The sequence below is a fragment of the Chiloscyllium punctatum genome, chromosome 29 (genome assembly GCF_047496795.1).
Source record: "Chiloscyllium punctatum isolate Juve2018m chromosome 29, sChiPun1.3, whole genome shotgun sequence".
Classification (NCBI taxonomy): Eukaryota; Metazoa; Chordata; class Chondrichthyes; order Orectolobiformes; family Hemiscylliidae; genus Chiloscyllium; species Chiloscyllium punctatum.
The window spans coordinates 47204043-47224112 of NC_092767.1; positions in this window are offsets into that span (position 1 = coordinate 47204043).

Here is a 20070-nt window from a genome sequence, read left to right on the forward strand (position 1 = left end):
GGCAGTGTGACAATCCTGCAGCAGTGACCCTCTAACAGGGCAGCACTCCCTCAGTACTGACACTGACAGTGCAGCACTCTCTCAGAACTGACCCTCTGACAGTGTTGTAGTCCCTCAGTACTGACCCTCTGACAGTGCAGCACTCCCTCAGTGATGACCCACTTACAGTGCAGCACACCCTCAGAACTGGCCATCTGACAGTGCAGCACTCCCTCAGTACTGACCCTCTGACAGTGATGCACTCCCTCAGTACTGACCCTCTGACAGTGCAGCACTCCCTCAGTACTGACCCTCTGACAGTGTGGCACTCCCTCAGTACTGACCCTCTGATATTGCAGCACTCCCTCAGTGCTGACCCTCTGATATTGCAGCACTCCCTCAGTGCTGACCCACTGACGGTGCAGCACTCCCTCAGTATTGACCCTCTGGCAGTGTGACAATCCTGCAGCAGTGACCCTCTAACATGGCAGCACTCCCTCAGTACTGACACTGACAGTGCAGCACTCCCTCAGAACTGACCCTCTGACAGTTTTGTAGTCCCTCAGTACTGACCCTCTGACAGTGCAGCACTCCCTCAGTGATGACCCACTGACAGTGCAGCACACCCTCAGAACTGGCCCTCTGACAGTGCAGCACTCCCTCAGTACTGACCCTCTGACAGTGATGCACTCCCTCAGTACTGACCCTCTGACAGTGCAGCACTCCCTCAGTACTGACCCTCTGACAGTGTGGCACTCCCTCAGTACTGACCCTCTGATATTGCAGCACTCCCTCAGTGCTGACCCTCTGATATTGCAGCACTCCCTCAGTGCTGACCCACTGACGGTGCAGCACTCCCTCAGTATTGACCCTCTGGCAGTGTGACAATCCTGCAGCAGTGACCCTCTAACAGGGCAGCACTCCCTCAGTACTGACACTGACAGTGCAGCACTCCCTCAGAACTGACCCTCTGACAGTTTTGTAGTCCCTCAGTACTGACCCTCTGACAGTGCAGCACTCCCTCAATGATGACCCACTGACAGTGCAGCACTCCCTCAGAAGTGACCCTCTGACATTGCAGCACTCCCTCAGTACTGACACTCTGACAGTTTGACAGTGTTGTAATCCCTCAGTACTGACACTCTGACAGTGAAGCACTATTCCCTCATTCCTTGACCCTCTGACAGTGTGACACTCCCACAGTTCTGACACTCTGACAGTGCATACTCCCTCAGTACTGACACTCTGACAGTGCAGCACTCCCTCAGTACTGACGCTCTCAGTTTGACACTGCCTCAGTACTGACCCACTGACATTGCAGCACCCCCTCAGTCCTGATCCTCTAACAGAGTTGCAATACCTCAGTACTCATACTCTGACAATGCAGCACTCCCTCAGTACTCTCCCTCTGACAGTGTGGCACTCCCTCAGTTCTGATCCTCTGACAGTGTAGCACTCACTCAGTACTGAGCCCTCTGACATTGCAGCACTCCCTCAGTGCTGACCCTTTCACTGTGCAGCACTCCCTCAATACTGTCCCTCTGACAGTGTGGCACTCCCTCAGTACTGAGCCTCTTTATAGTGTGCCCCAGTCCCTCAGTACTGACACTCTGACTGTGCAGCACTCCCTCAGTACTGACCCTCTGACAGTTTGGCGCTCTCTCAGTGCTGACCCTCTGACATTGCAGCAATCCCTCAGTACTGATCCCTCTGAAAGGGAAACACTCCCTCAGAAATGACCGACTGACAGTACAGCACTCCCTCAGTACTGACCCTCTGACAGTGCAGCACTCCCTTAGTACTGAAACTCTGACAGTGCAGCACTCCCTCAGTACTGACCCCTCTGACAGTGCAGCACTCCCTCAGTACAGACTCTCTGGCAGTGCAGCTCCCCCTCAGTACTGACGCCTGTGATAGCATGGCACCCCCTCAGTACTGATCCTCTGGCAGTGCTGCATTCATTCAGTACCGATCCTCCGACAGTGCAGCACTCCCTCAGTACTGAATCTCTGGAAGTGCAGTACTTCCTCAGTACAGATCCTCTGACAGTGCGGCACTCCCTCAGTACTGCACCTTTGGCAGTGTAGCAGACCCTCAGTACTGACCCTCTGACAGCATGACACTCCCTCAGTACTGATGTTGTGACAGTGCGGCACTCCCTCAGTACTGACAGTCTGAGAGTACGACACTCCCTCAGTACTGATGGTCTGACAGTGTGGCATTCCCTCAGAACTGACACTCTGACAGTGTGACACACCCTCAGTACTGACCCTCTGACATTGCAGCACTCCCTCAGTACTGACACTCTCACAGTGTGACACTCCCACAGTACTGAACCTCTGACAGTGTGACACTCCCTCAGTACTGCCCATCTGACAGTACAGCACTCCCTCAGTACCGAAACTCTGACAGTGCAGCATTCCCTCAATATTGACACTCCGACTATGCAGCACTCCCTCAGTACTGATCCTCTGACATTGCAGCACTCCCTCAGTACTGACCCTCTGAAAGTGCAGCACTCCCTCAGTACTGCACCTTTGGCAGTGTAGCAGACCCTTAGTACTGACCCTCTGACAGTGTGACCCTCCCTCAGTACTGATGGTCTGACAGTGTGGCACTCGCTCAGTACTGACCCTCCGACATTGCAGCACTCCCTCAGTACTGACCCTCTGACAGTATGACACTCCCACAGTACTGATGGTGTGACAGTGTAGCACCCCCTCAGTCCTGATCCTCTAACAGAGTTGCAATACCTCAGTACTCATACTCTGACAATGCAGCACTCCCTCAGTACTGTCCCTCTGACAGTGTGGCACTCCCTCAGTTCTGATCCTCTGACAGTGTAGCACTCACTCAGTACTGAGCCCTCTGACATTGCAGCACTCCCTCAGTGCTGACCCTTTCACTGTGCAGCACTCCCTCAATACTGTCCCTCTGACAGTGTGGCACTCCCTCAGTACTGAGCCTCTTTATAGTGTGCCCCAGTCCCTCAGTACTGACACTCTGACTGTGCAGCACTCCCTCAGTACTGACCCTCTGACAGTTTGGCGCTCCCTCAGTGCTGACCCTCTGACATTGCAGCAATCCCTCAGTACTGATCCCTCTGAAAGGGAAACACTCCCTCAGAAATGACCGACTGACAGTACAGCACTCCCTCAGTACTCACCCTCTGACAGTGCAGCACTCCCTCAGTCCTGAAACTCTGACAGTGCAGCACTCCCTCAGTACTGACCCCTCTGACAGTGCAGCACTCCCTCAGTACAGACTCTCTGGCAGTGCAGCACCCCCTCAGTACTGACGCCTGTGATAGCATGGCACTCCCTCAGTACTGATCCTCTGGCAGTGCTGCATTCATTCAGTACCGACCCTCCGACAGTGCAGCACTCCCTCAGTACTGAATCTCTGGAAGTGCAGTACTTCCTCAGTACAGATCCTCTGACAGTGCGGCACTCCCTCAGTACTGCACCTTTGGCAGTGTAGCAGACCCTCAGTACTGACCCTCTGACAGCATGACACTCCCTCAGTACTGATGTTGTGACAGTGCGGCACTCCCTCAGTACTGACAGTCTGAGAGTACGACACTCCCTCAGTACTGATGGTCTGACAGTGTGGCATTCCCTCAGAACTGACACTCTGACAGTGTGACACACCCTCAGTACTGACCCTCTGACATTGCAGCACTCCCTCAGTACTGACACTCTGACAGTGTGACACTCCCACAGTACTGACCCTCTGACAGTGTGACACTCCCTCAGTACTGCCCATCTGACAGTACAGCACTCCCTCAGTACCGAAACTCTGACAGTGCAGCATTCCCTCAATATTGACACTCCGACTATGCAGCACTCCCTCAGTACTGATCCTCTGACATTGCAGCACTCCCTCAGTACTGACCCTCTGAAAGTGCAGCACTCCCTCAGTACTGCACCTTTGGCAGTGTAGCAGACCCTTAGTACTGACCCTCTGACAGTGTGACCCTCCCTCAGTACTGATGGTCTGACAGTGTGGCACTCGCTCAGTACTGACCCTCCGACATTGCAGCACTCCCTCAGTACTGACCCTCTGACAGTATGACACTCCCACAGTACTGATGGTGTGACAGTGTAGCACTCCCTCAGTACTGACAGTCTGAGAGTACTACACTCCCTCAGTACTGACCTTCTGATAGTGTGACACTCCCTCAGTACTGACCATCTGACAGTACAGCACTCCCTCAGTACCGAAAAACTGACAGTGCAGCACTCCCTCAGTACTGACCCTCTGAAAGTGCAGCACTCCCTCAGTATTGCACCTTTGGCAGTGTAGCAGACCCACAATACTGACCCTCTGACAGTGTGGCACTCCCTCAGTACTGCACCTTTGGCAGTGTAGCAGACCCACAGTACTGACCCTCTAACAGCGTGACCCTCCTTCAGTACTGATGGTCTGACAGTGTAGCACTCGCTCAGTACTGACCCTTCGACATTGCAGCACTCCCTCAGTACTGACCCTCTGACAGTATGACAGTGTTGTAATCCCTCAGTACTGATGGTGTGACAGTGTGGCACTCCCTCAGTACTGACAGTCTGAGAGTACTACACTCCCTTAGTACTGATGGTCTGACAGTGTAGCACTCACTCAGTACTGAGCCCTCTGACATTGCAGCACTCCCTCAGTGCTGACCCTTTCACTGTGCAGCACTCCCTCAATACTGTCCCTCTGACAGTGTGGCACTCCCTCAGTACTGAGCCTCTTTATAGTGTGCCCCAGTCCCTCAGTACTGACACTCTGACTGTGCAGCACTCCCTCAGTACTGACCCTCTGACAGTTTGGCGCTCCCTCAGTGCTGACCCTCTGACATTGCAGCAATCCCTCAGTACTGATCCCTCTGAAAGGGAAACACTCCCTCAGAAATGACCGACTGACAGTACAGCACTCCCTCAGTACTCACCCTCTGACAGTGCAGCACTCCCTCAGTCCTGAAACTCTGACAGTGCAGCACTCCCTCAGTACTGACCCCTCTGACAGTGCAGCACTCCCTCAGTACAGACTCTCTGGCAGTGCAGCACCCCCTCAGTACTGACGCCTGTGATAGCATGGCACTCCCTCAGTACTGATCCTCTGGCAGTGCTGCATTCATTCAGTACCGACCCTCCGACAGTGCAGCACTCCCTCAGTACTGAATCTCTGGAAGTGCAGTACTTCCTCAGTACAGATCCTCTGACAGTGCGGCACTCCCTCAGTACTGCACCTTTGGCAGTGTAGCAGACCCTCAGTACTGACCCTCTGACAGCATGACACTCCCTCAGTACTGATGTTGTGACAGTGCGGCACTCCCTCAGTACTGACAGTCTGAGAGTACGACACTCCCTCAGTACTGATGGTCTGACAGTGTGGCATTCCCTCAGAACTGACACTCTGACAGTGTGACACACCCTCAGTACTGACCCTCTGACATTGCAGCACTCCCTCAGTACTGACACTCTGACAGTGTGACACTCCCACAGTACTGACCCTCTGACAGTGTGACACTCCCTCAGTACTGCCCATCTGACAGTACAGCACTCCCTCAGTACCGAAACTCTGACAGTGCAGCATTCCCTCAATATTGACACTCCGACTATGCAGCACTCCCTCAGTACTGATCCTCTGACATTGCAGCACTCCCTCAGTACTGACCCTCTGAAAGTGCAGCACTCCCTCAGTACTGCACCTTTGGCAGTGTAGCAGACCCTTAGTACTGACCCTCTGACAGTGTGACCCTCCCTCAGTACTGATGGTCTGACAGTGTGGCACTCGCTCAGTACTGACCCTCCGACATTGCAGCACTCCCTCAGTACTGACCCTCTGACAGTATGACACTCCCACAGTACTGATGGTGTGACAGTGTAGCACTCCCTCAGTACTGACAGTCTGAGAGTACTACACTCCCTCAGTACTGACCTTCTGATAGTGTGACACTCCCTCAGTACTGACCATCTGACAGTACAGCACTCCCTCAGTACCGAAAAACTGACAGTGCAGCACTCCCTCAGTACTGACCCTCTGAAAGTGCAGCACTCCCTCAGTATTGCACCTTTGGCAGTGTAGCAGACCCACAATACTGACCCTCTGACAGTGTGGCACTCCCTCAGTACTGCACCTTTGGCAGTGTAGCAGACCCACAGTACTGACCCTCTAACAGCGTGACCCTCCTTCAGTACTGATGGTCTGACAGTGTAGCACTCGCTCAGTACTGACCCTTCGACATTGCAGCACTCCCTCAGTACTGACCCTCTGACAGTATGACAGTGTTGTAATCCCTCAGTACTGATGGTGTGACAGTGTGGCACTCCCTCAGTACTGACAGTCTGAGAGTACTACACTCCCTTAGTACTGATGGTCTGACAGTGTGGCACTCCCTCAGTACTGACACTCTGACAGTGTGACATACCCTCAGTACTGACCCTCTGACAGTGTGACACTCCCTCAGTAATGACCATCTGACAGTGCAGCACTCCCTCAGTATTGACACTCTGACTCTGCAGCACTCCCTCAGTACTGATCCTCTGACATTGCAGCTCTCCCTCAGTACTGACCCTCTGACAGTGTGACACTCCCTCAGTACTGACCCTCTGAGAGTGTGACACTCCCTCTGTTCCGAAATTCTGACAGTGCAGCACTCCTTCAGTATTGACCCTCTGAGTGTGCAGCACTCCCTCAGTCCGGATCCTCTGACATTGCAGCTCTCCCTCAGTAGTGACCCTCTGACAGTGTGACACTCCCTCAGTACTGACCCTCTGACAGTGTGACACTCCCTCAGTACTGACCATCTGACAGTACAGCACTCCCTCAGTACCGAAACTCTGACAGAGCAGCACACCCTCAGTATTGACACTCTGACTGTGTAGCACTCCCTCAGTACTGATCCTCTGACATTGCAGCACTCCCTCAGTACTGACCCTCTGGAAGTGCAGCACACCATCAGTCCTGACCCTCTGACTGTGCAGCACTCCCTCAGTACTGATCCTCTGACATTGCAGCTCTCCCTCAGTACTGACCCTCTGACAGTGTGACACTCCCTCAGTACTGACCATCTGACAGTACAGCACTCCCTCAGTACCGAAACTCTGACAGTGCAGCACTCCCTCAGTATTGACACTCTGACTGTGCAGCACTACCTCAGTACTGATCCTCTGACATTGCAGCACTCCCTCACTATTGACCCTCTGACAGTGTGACACTCCCTCAGTACTGACCATCTGACAGTGCAGCACTCCCTCAGTACTCACCTTCTGACATTGCAGCACTCCCTCAGTGTAACACTTCTTGGGTACTTACCCTCTGACAGTGCAGCACTCCCTCAGTGCTGACCCTCTGAAAGTGCAGCACTCCATCAGTCCTGACCCTCTGACTGTGCAGCACTCCCTCAGTACTAATCCTCTGAAAGTGCAGCACTCCCTCAATACTGACCCCCTGACAGTGCAACACTCCCTCAGTACTGACAATCTGACTGTGCAGCACTCCCTCAGTACTGATCCTCTGACTGTGCAGCACTTCCTCTGTACTGACCATCTGACAGTGTTGCACTCCCTCAGTACTGACCCTCTGACAGTGCAGCTCTCCCTCAGTACTGACAATCTGACTGTGCAGCACTCCCTCAGTACTGACCCTCTGACTGTGCAGCACTTCCTCAGTACTGATTATCTGACAGTGTTGCACTCCCTCTGTACTGACCCTCTGACAGCGCAGCACTCCCTCAGTACTGACCCTCTGACAGTGCAGCATACCTCAGTACTGACCTCTATGACAGTTCAGCACTCCCTCAGTACTGACCCTCTGACAGTGCAGCACTCCCTCAGTACTGACACTCTGACCGCGCAGCACTACCTCTGTCCTCACCCTGTGACATTTTGGCACTCCCTCAGTACTGACACTATGACATGGTAGCAATCCCTCAGTTCTGACCCCTCTGACAGGGTGGCTCTCCCTCTGTACTGACCCTCTGACAGTGTCGCACTCCTTCAGTACTACCCTCTGACAGTGCGGCACTCACTCAGTACTGACCGTCTGACAGTGTTGCACTCCCTCAATATGACCCACTGACAGTGCAGCACTCCCTTGGTACTGACCCTCAGACAGTGCAGCACTCCCTCAGTACTGACCCTCCGACAGTGCAGCACTCCCTCAGTACTGACCCTCTGACAGTGCAGCACTCGCTCAGTACTGACCCTCAGACAGGGCAGCATTCCCTCAGTACTGACCCTCCGACAGTGCAGCACTCCCACATTACTGACCCTCTGACAGTGCAGCACTCCCTCAGTTCTGACATTCTGACAGTGTGGCACTCCCTCAATACTGACCCCTCTGACAGTGTGGCACTCCCACATATTGACCCTTGGGCAGTGCAGCACTCCCCAGTACTGACCCTCAGACAGTGTGACACTCCCGCAGTATTGACCCTCTGACGTTGCGGAACTCCCTCATGACTGACCCTCTGACAATGTGGCACCTCCTCATTAATGACTCCTCAGACAGTGCAGCACTCCCTCAGTACTTACCCCTTTGACAGTGCAGCTCTCCGTTAGTACTGAAACTCTGATAGTGTGGCACTCCCTTAGTACTGACCCTCTGACCGTGTGGCACTCCCTCAGTACTGACCCTCTGACAGTGCAGCAATCCCTCAGTGCTGACCCTCTGACTGTGCAGCACACCCTCGGTGCTGACCCTCTTTTTTGCTTCGGAAATTGGGGTCATACAGTTGTTCAGTTTCTGAGGAAGCATGAGAGAGACACACAAACCAAGCCCTGTCTGAAACTCTCTGCAATAGACTATTCAGAGGCACAGAGTCACTGAGATTAAACTCTCTGCAATAGACTATTCGGAGGCACAGAGTCACAGAGATGCACAGCTTGGAAATGGACCCTCCTGTCCAACTCGTCCATACCAACCAGATATTCTCACCTCATTTCATTTCATTTACTAGCATTTGGCTGATATCCCTCCAAACCCTCCGATTCACATACTCATCCTGATGCCTTTTAAATGTCGCAATTGTGCCAGCCCCCATCACTTCCTCTGGCAGTTACCTGCATAGAACATAGAACATAGAACATAGAACATAGAACAATACAGCGCAGTACAGGCCCTTCGGCCCTCGATGTTGCGCCGATCAAAGCCCACCTAACCTACACTAACCCACTATCCTCCATATACCTATCCAATGCCCGCTTAAATACCCATAAAGAGGGAGAGACCACTACTGCTACTGGCAGTGCATTCCATGATCTTACGACTCGCTGAGTGAAGAACCTACCCCTAACATCAGTCCTATATCTACCCCCCCTTAATTTAAAGCTATGCCCCCTTGTAATAGCTGACTCCATACGTGGAAAAAGGTTCTCACTGTCAACCCTATCTAACCCCCTAATCATCTTGTACACCTCTATCAAATCACCCCTAAACCTTCTTTTCTCCAAAGAAAACAACCCCAAGTGCCTCAGCCTTTCCTCATAGGATCTTCCTACCATACCAGGCAACATCCTGGTAAACTTCCTCTGCACCCGTTCCAGTGCCTCCACATCCTTCCTATAGTATGGCGACCAAAACTGCACGCAATATTCCAGATGCGGCCGCACCAGAGTCTTATACAACTGCAGCATGACCTCAGGACTCCGGAACTCAATTCCTCTACCAATAAAAGCCAGTACGCCATATGCCTTCTTCACTGCACTATTTACCTGGGTGGCAACTTTCAGAGATCTGTGTACATGGACACCAAGATCCCTCTGCTCTTCCACACTACCAAGTAGTCTACCATTAGCCCAGTAATCCATCTTTTTATTACTCTTACCAAAGTGAATCACTTCACACTTAGCTACATTGAACTCCATTTGCCACCTTTCTGCCCAGCTCTGCAGCTTCTCTATATCCCGCTGTAACCTGCCATATCCTTCCTCACTGTCTACAACTCCTCCGACTTTCGTATCATCCGCAAACTTGCTCACCCAACCTTCTAACCCTTCCTCCAGGTCATTTATAAAAATGACAAACAGCAATGGTCCCAAAACAGATCCTTGCGGAACACCACTAGTGACGGCACTCCAAGATGAACCTTTGCCATCAACTACTACCCTCTGTCTTCTTCCAGAGAGCCAATTCCTAATCCAAACCTCCAACTCACCCTCAATGCCATATCTCTGTATTTTCTGCAGTAGCCTACCATGGGGGACCTTATCAAACGCCTTACTAAAATCCATGTATACCACATCTACCGCTTTCCCCTCATCTACCTCCTTCGTCACCTTCTCAAAGAATTCAATAAGGTTTGTGAGGCACGACCTGCCCTTCACAAAACCATGCTGACTATCCTTGATCACATCATTCTTATCCAGATGTGCATAAATCCTATCCCTTACAATTCTCTCTAAGACTTTGCCCACAACAGAAGTGAGACTCACTGGCGTATAGTTACTAGGATTATCCCTACTCCCCTTCTTGAACAAGGGAACCACGTTTGCTAGCCTCCAGTCCTCTGGCACTACACCTGTAGACTAAGAGGACACAAAAATCAAGGCCAATGGCTCTGCAATCTCCTCCCTTGCTTCCCAGAGAATCCTAGGATAAATGCAATCAGGCCCAGGGGACTTATCTATTTTCACCCTTGCCAGAATTTCCAACACCTCTTCTCTACATATCTAAAAGCCATCCATTCTACTTATTCGTGCCTCAGTATTCATATCGACAACAATGTCCTGTTCCTGAGTGAATGCTGACGAAAAGTATTCATTCAGCGCCTCCACAATCTCTTCAGCCTCCACACGCAACTTCCCATTACTATCCTTGATTGGACCTATTCCTTCCCTAGTCATTCTTTTATTCCTAACATACCTATAGAAAGCCTTAGGGTTTTCCCTAATCCTACCAACTAAGGACCTTTCATGTCCCCTCCTTGATGCTCTTAGCTCTCTCTTCAGGTCCTTCCGGGCTACCTTATAACTCTCAATCGCCCCTATTGAACCTTCACGCCTCATCTTTACAAAGGCCGCCCTCTTCCATTTAACAAGGGATTCCAACTCCTTATTAAACCACGGCTCCCTCACACGACCCTTTCCTCCCTGCCTGATAGGTACGTACTTATCAAGGACACTCAATAGTTGCTCCTTGAACAAGTTCCACATATCAATTACGCTCTTGCCTTGGAATCTACTTTTCCAATCCACACATCCTAAGTCATGCCTCAACGCATCATAATTTCCCTGCCCCCAGCTATAACTCTTGCCCTGTAGTACACACTTATCCCTCTCCATCACTGGACTAAAAATCACCGAATTGTGGTCACTGTCCCCAAAATGCTCACCTACCTCTAGTTCTAATACCTGGCCTGGTTCGTTACCCAGAACCAAATCCAGTATGGCCTCACCTCTTGTTGGCTTTTCTACATATTGTCTCAGGAAACTCTCCTGCACACATTGCACAAACACTGACCCATCTAACGAACTTGAGCTATAGCTTTCCCAATCAATATCAGGAAAGTTAAAGTCTCCCATAACAATCACCCTATTACTGTCACTCTTCTCCTGAATCATCTTCGCAATCTTTTCTTCAACGATTCTAGGACTATTAGGAGGCCTGTAAAAGACTCCTAACAGGGTGACCTCACCTCTCCTATTCCTAACCTCAACCCAAACTACCTCAGATGGCAAATCTTCGTCCATCTTCCTTTCCACCGCTGTAATACTATCTTTGACAAGCAAAGCCACACCCCCCGCTCTTTTACCCCCACCTCTGACCCTACTAAAACATTTAAACCCTGGAACCTGCAACAGCCAATCCTGTCCCTGATCTAGCCATGTCTCCGTAATAGCCACAACATCGAAGTCCCAGGTACCAACCCACGCTGCGAGTTCACCTACCTTATTTCGTATACTTCTGGCATTAAAGTATACACACTTCAAGCCACTCTTCTGTTTACAGGCACCATCCTTTAAGATTGATGCCATATTCCTACCCTCCCTAAACTCCAGGTCCTGCACCCTAAAGCTACAGTCTGGGTTCCCATGCCCCTGCAGAGTTAGTTTAAACCCCCCCCCAAGAGCACTAGCAAACCTCCCCCCAAGGATACTTGTGCCCCTCAGGTTCAGGTGCAGACCATCCTGTCTATAGAGGTCCCACCTTCCCCAGAAAGAACCCCAGTTATCCAAGTACCGAAATCCCTCCCTCCTGCACCATCCCTGTAGCCACGCATTTAACTCTTCTCTCTCCCTATTCCTCGACTCTCTATCACGTGGCACGGGTAACAAACCAGAGACAACAACTCTGTTCGTTCTAACTCTGAGCTTCCAACCTAGCTCCCTAAAAGCCTGTCTAACATCCTCAGCACTCCTACCTATGTCATTGGTGCCAATATGGACCACGACTTCAGGCTGCTCCCCCTCCCCCTTAAGGACCCGGAAAACACGATCAGAGACAACACGTACCCTTGCCCTTGAATAAGTGCTCAAACATTCATACAGTCTATACAATCTCTAATAAACACCAACCTACGAAAGGCTAGCAATGTCATTTTCAACCGACCCTCAGCTTCTTCATTACGCTGATTTCAACACAGGTAAAGAAACAGAGTTAGTGTCCATCCACCGTCACCCTGTGATAAAACTTATTTTCAAATGTGGCTTGTATGTGATTACCAAACCCTCTAATAGTTGCCTGGAAGGTGGGGGTGGGGTGTACTCTCCTGCTGCAGTCCTTGGGTGTACCACAGTGATGTTAGGGAGGGAGCTCCAGGAGTTTGACCTGAACCATGTAAAGCGCTCTCTTACTGGAGTGCCTTATTAAAGTTGGGAAGTTATTATAGACCAGGAGGACTCGAGAGCTGATGTCAGAGAGAGAGGTCTGGTGGGTCACGCACCTCAGGTGAGGGGAGAGGTTGAGAATCTGGGGATTTCATGCTCATTTCAGACATGATAGAGATTAAGCCAACAATGTTGGCATCACGAACCTGTTAGCTGTGGTAACTGAGCCCCCTATGTAGCAGAGGGATTCAATCCCTTGAACAGAGCAAGCTTGAGAATTCAACACGAAAATCAATCTGGACGGACGCGCTCGAGACCTGAAATATCAATACAGAGATTGCTGAAGAAGCGAATCATGCCCAGCAGCATCTCTGAAGGGAGAGGGAGAAAGAGACAGAGAGAGAGTTCACCTTTTAATCCAGTGATTTCTGCGGGAAAGTTCCTTCAGAACAGACCGTTTTGAGGAAGGGGCTCTTGAAATGCGAATTGTTCCTCTCTCTCTTCACTGTTGCTACCTGCTGAATGTCCCCAGCCATCTGTTTGCTTGAGAATTTGACCTGATCCAAGTGTCACTGAGTAATTCAGTCTGAGTTCAATGCTCTGAGGCTGCTTCTGCTGAAAGTTGACAAACAGGTTAAACGCTTTGTAAGGTATTGTATTAGGAGGGAGGAGTAATTGCGAGAACTGAGGCAGAACACAGGCACTTCACAAAGATCCTTCTCAATTTAACTTTGTGATGTTAATTCAGAAGGAACAGCTCAGACCTAACATTTCAGTTCATCGGCCAAGGGGAGTGTATATGTCATGACAAAGACTTGTTGTAAAGATTGTACAGAACCGAACGTTAGAGTCTATGTTTGTACGTAAAGTGTTTTTGTGAATGAAGTCTCCTTTTGAAATTTATATAAATATCAAGGGGGATCGAGCATCTTGAACTTGTGGATACAATACCATTATCCCTAATCTTTCTTAAATAACTCTAGACAACTTAGATACTCCCTGGGTATAGACATCAAATGATCATCAACGGGGAGGAGATGGTGGGATTGTCATGGGCGGTCAGTGTTGCCTCACCGCACCCGGGTTCGTTTCCAGCCTCGGGCGACTGTCTGTGTGGAGTTGGCACATTCTCCCCGTGTCAGCCTCCGGGTGCTCCAGTTCCCTCCCACTGTCCAAAGATGTGCAGGCTAGGTGGGTTAGCTAGAGGAAATGAAGGGATCCAGGGATGGGGGGGGGGGGGAATGTGTGGTGGCGGGTGGGGTGGATGGGATGCTCTGCCGAGGGTCAGTGTAAACCTGATAGGCTGAATGACCTGCTTCCACATCTTCGGGAATCTATGATCAATCCAGAGACTCAAATAATGTTCTGGGCCCTGTGCTCCAATCTTGGAGGCGGCAGTGGGTCATCACAGGGAGAACAGTTTTGGGAATGAACACGGTCCAAGGGGGCAACTGGTTTCATTTCTGAGGTGTTGAGGGCATGAATGTTCTGTCGAAGTGTTTTGGAGATAAACTTACTGCGGGGATGGTTTCTAATGTATTGAGGGACCACTATCTGTCAGTACAGGGTGCAGATGGTCAAAAAGTACAGATACACTTCATAGAACATAGAACATAGGACATAGAACAGTACAGCAGAGAACAGGCCCTTCAGCCCATGATGTTGTGCCCACCATTGATCCTCATGTAAGGGCAACCTAATGAATGAACCCTCAAATGTCTGTGACCATATGCATGTCCAATAGTCTCTTAAACATTCCCAATGACCTCGCTTCCACAACTGCTGCTGGCAACGCATTCCATTCTCTCGCAACTCTCTGCGTAAAAAAAACACCTCTGACATTCCCTCTATACTTTCCGCCAAATAGCTTAAAACTATGAACCCTTGTGTTAACAATTTCTGCCCTGCGAAAAAGCCTCTGACTATCGACTCTATCGATGCCTCTCCTTATCTTGTACACCTCAATTAGGTCCCCTCTCTTCCTGCTTTTTTCCAATGAAAAAAGTCCGAGCTCAGTCAACCTCTCTTCATAAGATAAGCCCTCCAGTCCACGCAGCATCCTGGTAAACTTCCTCTGAACCCTCTCCAGAGCATCTACATCTTTCCTATTATGGGGCCACCAGAACTGGACAAAATAATTCAAGTGCGTTCTAACCAAAGTTTTATGGAACTGCAACAAAATCTCACGTATCTTAAACTCAATTCCTCTGTTAAAGAAAGCCAAAACACCACATGCTTTCCTAACAACCCTGTCCACTTGGGTAGCCATTTTAAGGGATCGATGTTCCTGCACCCCAAGAGCCCGCTGTCCCTCCACACTGCCAAGAATCCTGGCTTTAATCCTGTATTCAACTTAGAAGTTCAACTTTCCAAAATGCATCACCTCGCATTTATCCAGGTTGAACTCCATCTGCCACCGCTCAGTCCATCTCTGCATCCTGTCAATGTCCCGCTGCAGCCAACAACAGCCCTCTATACTGTCAATGACACCTGCAAACGTTGTGTCGTCTGCAAACTTGCTGACCCATCCTTCAATCTTCTAATCCTAGTCATTAATATAAATAGCAAACAGTAGAGACCCAAGGACAGAGTCCTGTGGAATACCACTCACCATAGACTACCAGGCAGAATATTTTCCTTCTACTACCACTCACTGTCTTCTGTTGACCAGCCAATTCTGAATCCAGACAGATAACTTCCCTTGTATCCCATTCCTTCTGATCTTCTGAACGAGCCTACCATGGGAAACCTTATCAAATGCCTTGCTGAAGTCCAGATACACAAATCCACTGCTGGACCCTCATCAACTTGTTGAAAAACATCCTCAAAGAGCTTGATAAGGTTTGTGAGGTATGACCTGCCCCTCACAAAGCCGTGCTGACTGCCTTTAATCAAGCCATGGTCTTCCAGATGGTCATAAATCCGATCCTTCAGAATCCTTTATAACACCTTGCAGATGACAGATGTGAGACTGACTGGTCTGTAATTGCCAGGGATTGCCCTATTTCCTTTCTTGAAGAGAGGAATTACATTTGCCTCCCTCCAGTCCTCAGGTATAACTCCAGTGAAGAGCGAGGATGCAAAGATCTTTGCAAGAGGTGAAGCAATCACATTTCTCACTTCCCAAAGCAGCCGAGGACAAATCTGATCTGGCCCTGGCGACTTGTCAATCTTAATGTTTGTCAAAGTTTTCAGCATATCAGCTTCCTCAATCTCTAACCATTCCAGCATGCAGACCTGCTCCTCAATGGTTTCATTCACTACAAGGTCCTTTACTTGAGTAAAGATAGAAGCAAAAACTCATTTAGGGCTTCCCCCACCTCCTCAGACTCTATATGCAAGTTCCCTATGCTATCCCTGATCGGCCCTACTCTTTCTTTGATCATTCTCTTATCCCTCATATACGTGTAAAATGCCTTTGGATTCTCCCTAATCCTTCCTGCCAAGCCTTTTTCGTGCCCCCTCCTGGCTCTCCTCAAACCACTTTTGAGCTCCTTCCTCGCCTGCCTGTAAATCTCTAGAGCTGAGCAAGACCCTTGCTTCCACCATCTTACGTAAGTTGCCTTCTTTCTTTGGGAACGAAGCTCCTCCGCTCTCGTCATCCAAGGTTCCTTTATCTTACCCCTTCTTGCCTGTCTCAGAGGAACACATTTATGCATCACTCGCAACAAGTGTTCCTTAAACCGCCTCCACATGTCTATAGTGGCCTTTCCATGGAGCAATTGCTCCCAGTCCATGGTTCTCAACTTACGTCTGATAGTATCATAGTTTCCTTTTCCCCAATTAAATATCCTCCCATTGTGCCTGCTTTTCTCCTTCTCCATAGCTATGTAGAATGTGAAACAGTTGTGGTGACTATCACCAAAATGCTTTCCCACCGCGAGATCTGTCACCTGCCCCAGCTCATTGACGAGCACCAAAATCAAAATGGTCTCTCCCCTCGTCGGCCACTTCAATGTGCTGAGTTAGGTAACCCTCATGAATAAACCTTACAAAAATAGCTCCTTCCAAACCATCTGCTCGAAGGAGCTTCCAATCAATATTGGGAAAGTTAAAGTCACCCATTACAACAACCCGATTATATTCACACTTTACCAAAATCTGCCGACCTATGCTTTCTTCAATCTCCCTGCTGCTATTGGGGAGCCTGTAGTAAACTCCTAATGAGATAACTGCTCCCTTACTGTTCCTAATTTCCACCTATACTGACTCAGTAGGCAGACCCTCCTCGACAATGGTAACTTCTGTAGCTGTGATGCCCTCTCTGATTTCATTTCTGAATTCATTGCATGTGAAGTCCCTCAAAGGTTAGGCACCACGGTTGCGCAGTGGTGAGCACTGCTGACTGACAGCACCAGGGACCCAGGTTCGATTCCAGACTCGGTCGACTGGCTGTGTGGAGTTTGCACATTCTCCCAGTGTCTGCGTGGGTTTCCTCCGTGTGCTCCGGTTTCTTCCCACAGTCCAAAGATGTGCAGGTTAGGTGAAATGGACATGATAAATTGTCCGTAGTGTTAGGTGCATGAATCAGGGGTAAATGTACGGGAATGGGTCTGGGTGGGTTCATCTTCGGAGGGTCCGTGTGGACTTGTTGGGCTGAAGCGACTGTTTCCACACTGTAGGGAATCTTAGGATCTATCCTTGGACTCTCCTTTTTCTCACCGACACACTGCCAGGAGGTGACATTGTCCAAAAGCACCGCGTTAGGTTTCACATGTAGACTGACAATGCCCAGCTCTCCCTCCCCATCATCCCTCTTCATTACTCCACTGTTACTCAGTTATCAAACTGCTGACCACGCTCCCACTACTCAATTAGCTGCAATTTTCTCCAATGAAACATTGTTACGGTTAAATCCATTGCCTTCAGTTGCTATTACAAATTACTTTCCCTTACTGCTGAGCCCCTCCCTCCCACTGGGAAATATCTGAGGTAGAACTACATTCTTTACAATATTGCTGTTATATCTGACCCCAAGGTGACCTTCTGATCAGACATCCACACAATCACAAACACCAGGAATTCCATTCTCTAAAATGTTCCTTGTCTCCCGCTCACCCGAGCTCCATTGCTACTGAAACGCCTTACCCATGTCGGTGTTGCCTTAAACTTGACGAATCTGAAGCAGAACCCTTGATTCCGTGGCTGACCCAGAATCTGCTCGCTTTCTGTGTTTCCGGTACAATTACACCTGTTCCCTTTGTGGTGCAGCTTTCGACAGTTTCCACCATTTAAATAACACTTTGTTCTTTTATTACCTCCTCCAAAATGACCAACTTCCCACTTTCCCAAATTATACTCCATCTGCCAACTTGTTGCCCCCTTCTCCTGTGCATCTCTCTCTCTTCACAATCCTCTTAGAACTTTACAGTTATGCCTTTTCTGACAGATTCCCATCCCCCAATTCTTCAAAACCTTTACTGGGAATCCTGGGCAGTGGGAAGCGTGCAGTAATGCTCTGTTTTTCTATGGGATGACTGGGAGGAGCTTGCTGCCCATTGGTCAGAATGGAGACAACTTGCCCATCAAGCTGCATGAGCCTTTCACCCCCCATGTCTTATTGATGAGGCACAGCGGCAAGACGGAAGGAAAGAAAAGGAAGGAAATTCTGCTCTCCACATCTCACTGACTCTTGGATCATTCTGTCCCATCTATGAAAGATCTGCCCTGTTCAGCCTCATGAATTCCCAAGGTGGAAACTCATAGAAACCCACATAGATTTCCCCCTGAACTAACTGCTAATGTCCACAAGGAGTAATGTGTACAGTCATCCAGGCCCAGGATGAGGGGAAGGTGTGAGTTTCTAACCTGAACTGACAGTGACAGATTTTATAACTTGTATCAGAGAATACTACAGGTGGACATTCAGATGGTAATCTCAGTAACTGTAATGCCAAACTCTGACAGCGTTACACAGTTAATCAGGACCTGGATATTCACATTGTGCGTGAGTATTGTGTTCCATCTCAGTCCCATTTACTGCATAAACGTTCTCCTTTAAATCACCCCATTCTCCCAATAGTTCTGCCTACACCTTCAATGTGTCCTGTCATCCTTGTATAATGAGCTGATGGGTGTAAGGTTTATTATTATAACGGGTAACCTTTGTAAACCCCTTTGTCATCGCTCCTCTCAATTTTCTTTGCTACAAGGAGAACAATCTCGATTTCCCCAAATCCCTGATTCCCCAATGTCTGTTTGTTCTCTGTAAGGTACACATCAGGATTGTATTGGAACATTCTCCACTTGCCTGCATCAGTGCAGGCACCAACACTATTAAAGAACGTGAACATCCTTCAGGACAAAGCACTGTGCCTGAGTGGAGTCTCATCCAACACCCTCAGCATTCCCTCTCTCCACCTCCGAGGTACAGTGACATCACTGAGTAAGTAGCAAAGTCAGTATTGTCCTACCAGACCACAGGGTTGCTCTCTCATTAGGGAGAGATGACTGGTCGTGGTTTAACCTGAAGGTTACCCCAGCCCAGGCAAGGGGAATGGTTGAGAAGGAGAGTCTATTTATTGTAGATGGATATTATCTACCCAATGTATCAGCAACAACTATATCATACCAATGAATAATGTAAAAGAATATCCAAAACATGCTACGACAATCCCCCATTCCTTGAACCATCCTGGTAAATCTCCTGTGCCCCCTCTCAGGGACCCTGTCATCCTTCCCAATGTGTGTGCGATCTCTGGTTTGCACAGACCCAGCTGCTCTGTGTTCCTGTGGGTGATGTCATCATCGAGCAACAGTTGCACTAAGCCTCACTGTCTGGAAGGGTGGGAGACACAGAATTCCCAATAGCATTTAAGACATATTTCGGTGTACACTTGTGATACCGTGACAGACGGTGCGAATGACTGTGTATTGGAAAATGGATCAGGATAGTTTGGTGATAGTTTTCTTTACTGGCACAGACTCACTGGCCCACAGAGCCTTTTTTTGTGCTGTAAACCTCAAGACACTTAATATAGGAATATGACAGGACACCATTGAAACCAGGTCAGAAAAAATGATAGTAGAATCGATGACACATGATTGGTCAATGTGTTTGGGAGGAAAGTGAGATGGAGAGATTTCGGAGGAAATTCTGGAGCTGGATGCAGGAATCTGAAAGGGCCGTCATCAAGTGAGAAATAAAAATGGGGTATCCTCAAGGCTGGAATCAAAGAAAGGCACATACAGCATAGCGTTTGAGAGACTGGAGGGGATTAGAGTTAGGGAGGGGTCTGAGTTTGGAGGGGAATTATTAGAGATAAGGAAGATATTCGCCGAGCTGGGAATTTGTGTTGCAGACATTTCGTCCCCTGTCCGGTGCAGCTGGAACTGACAA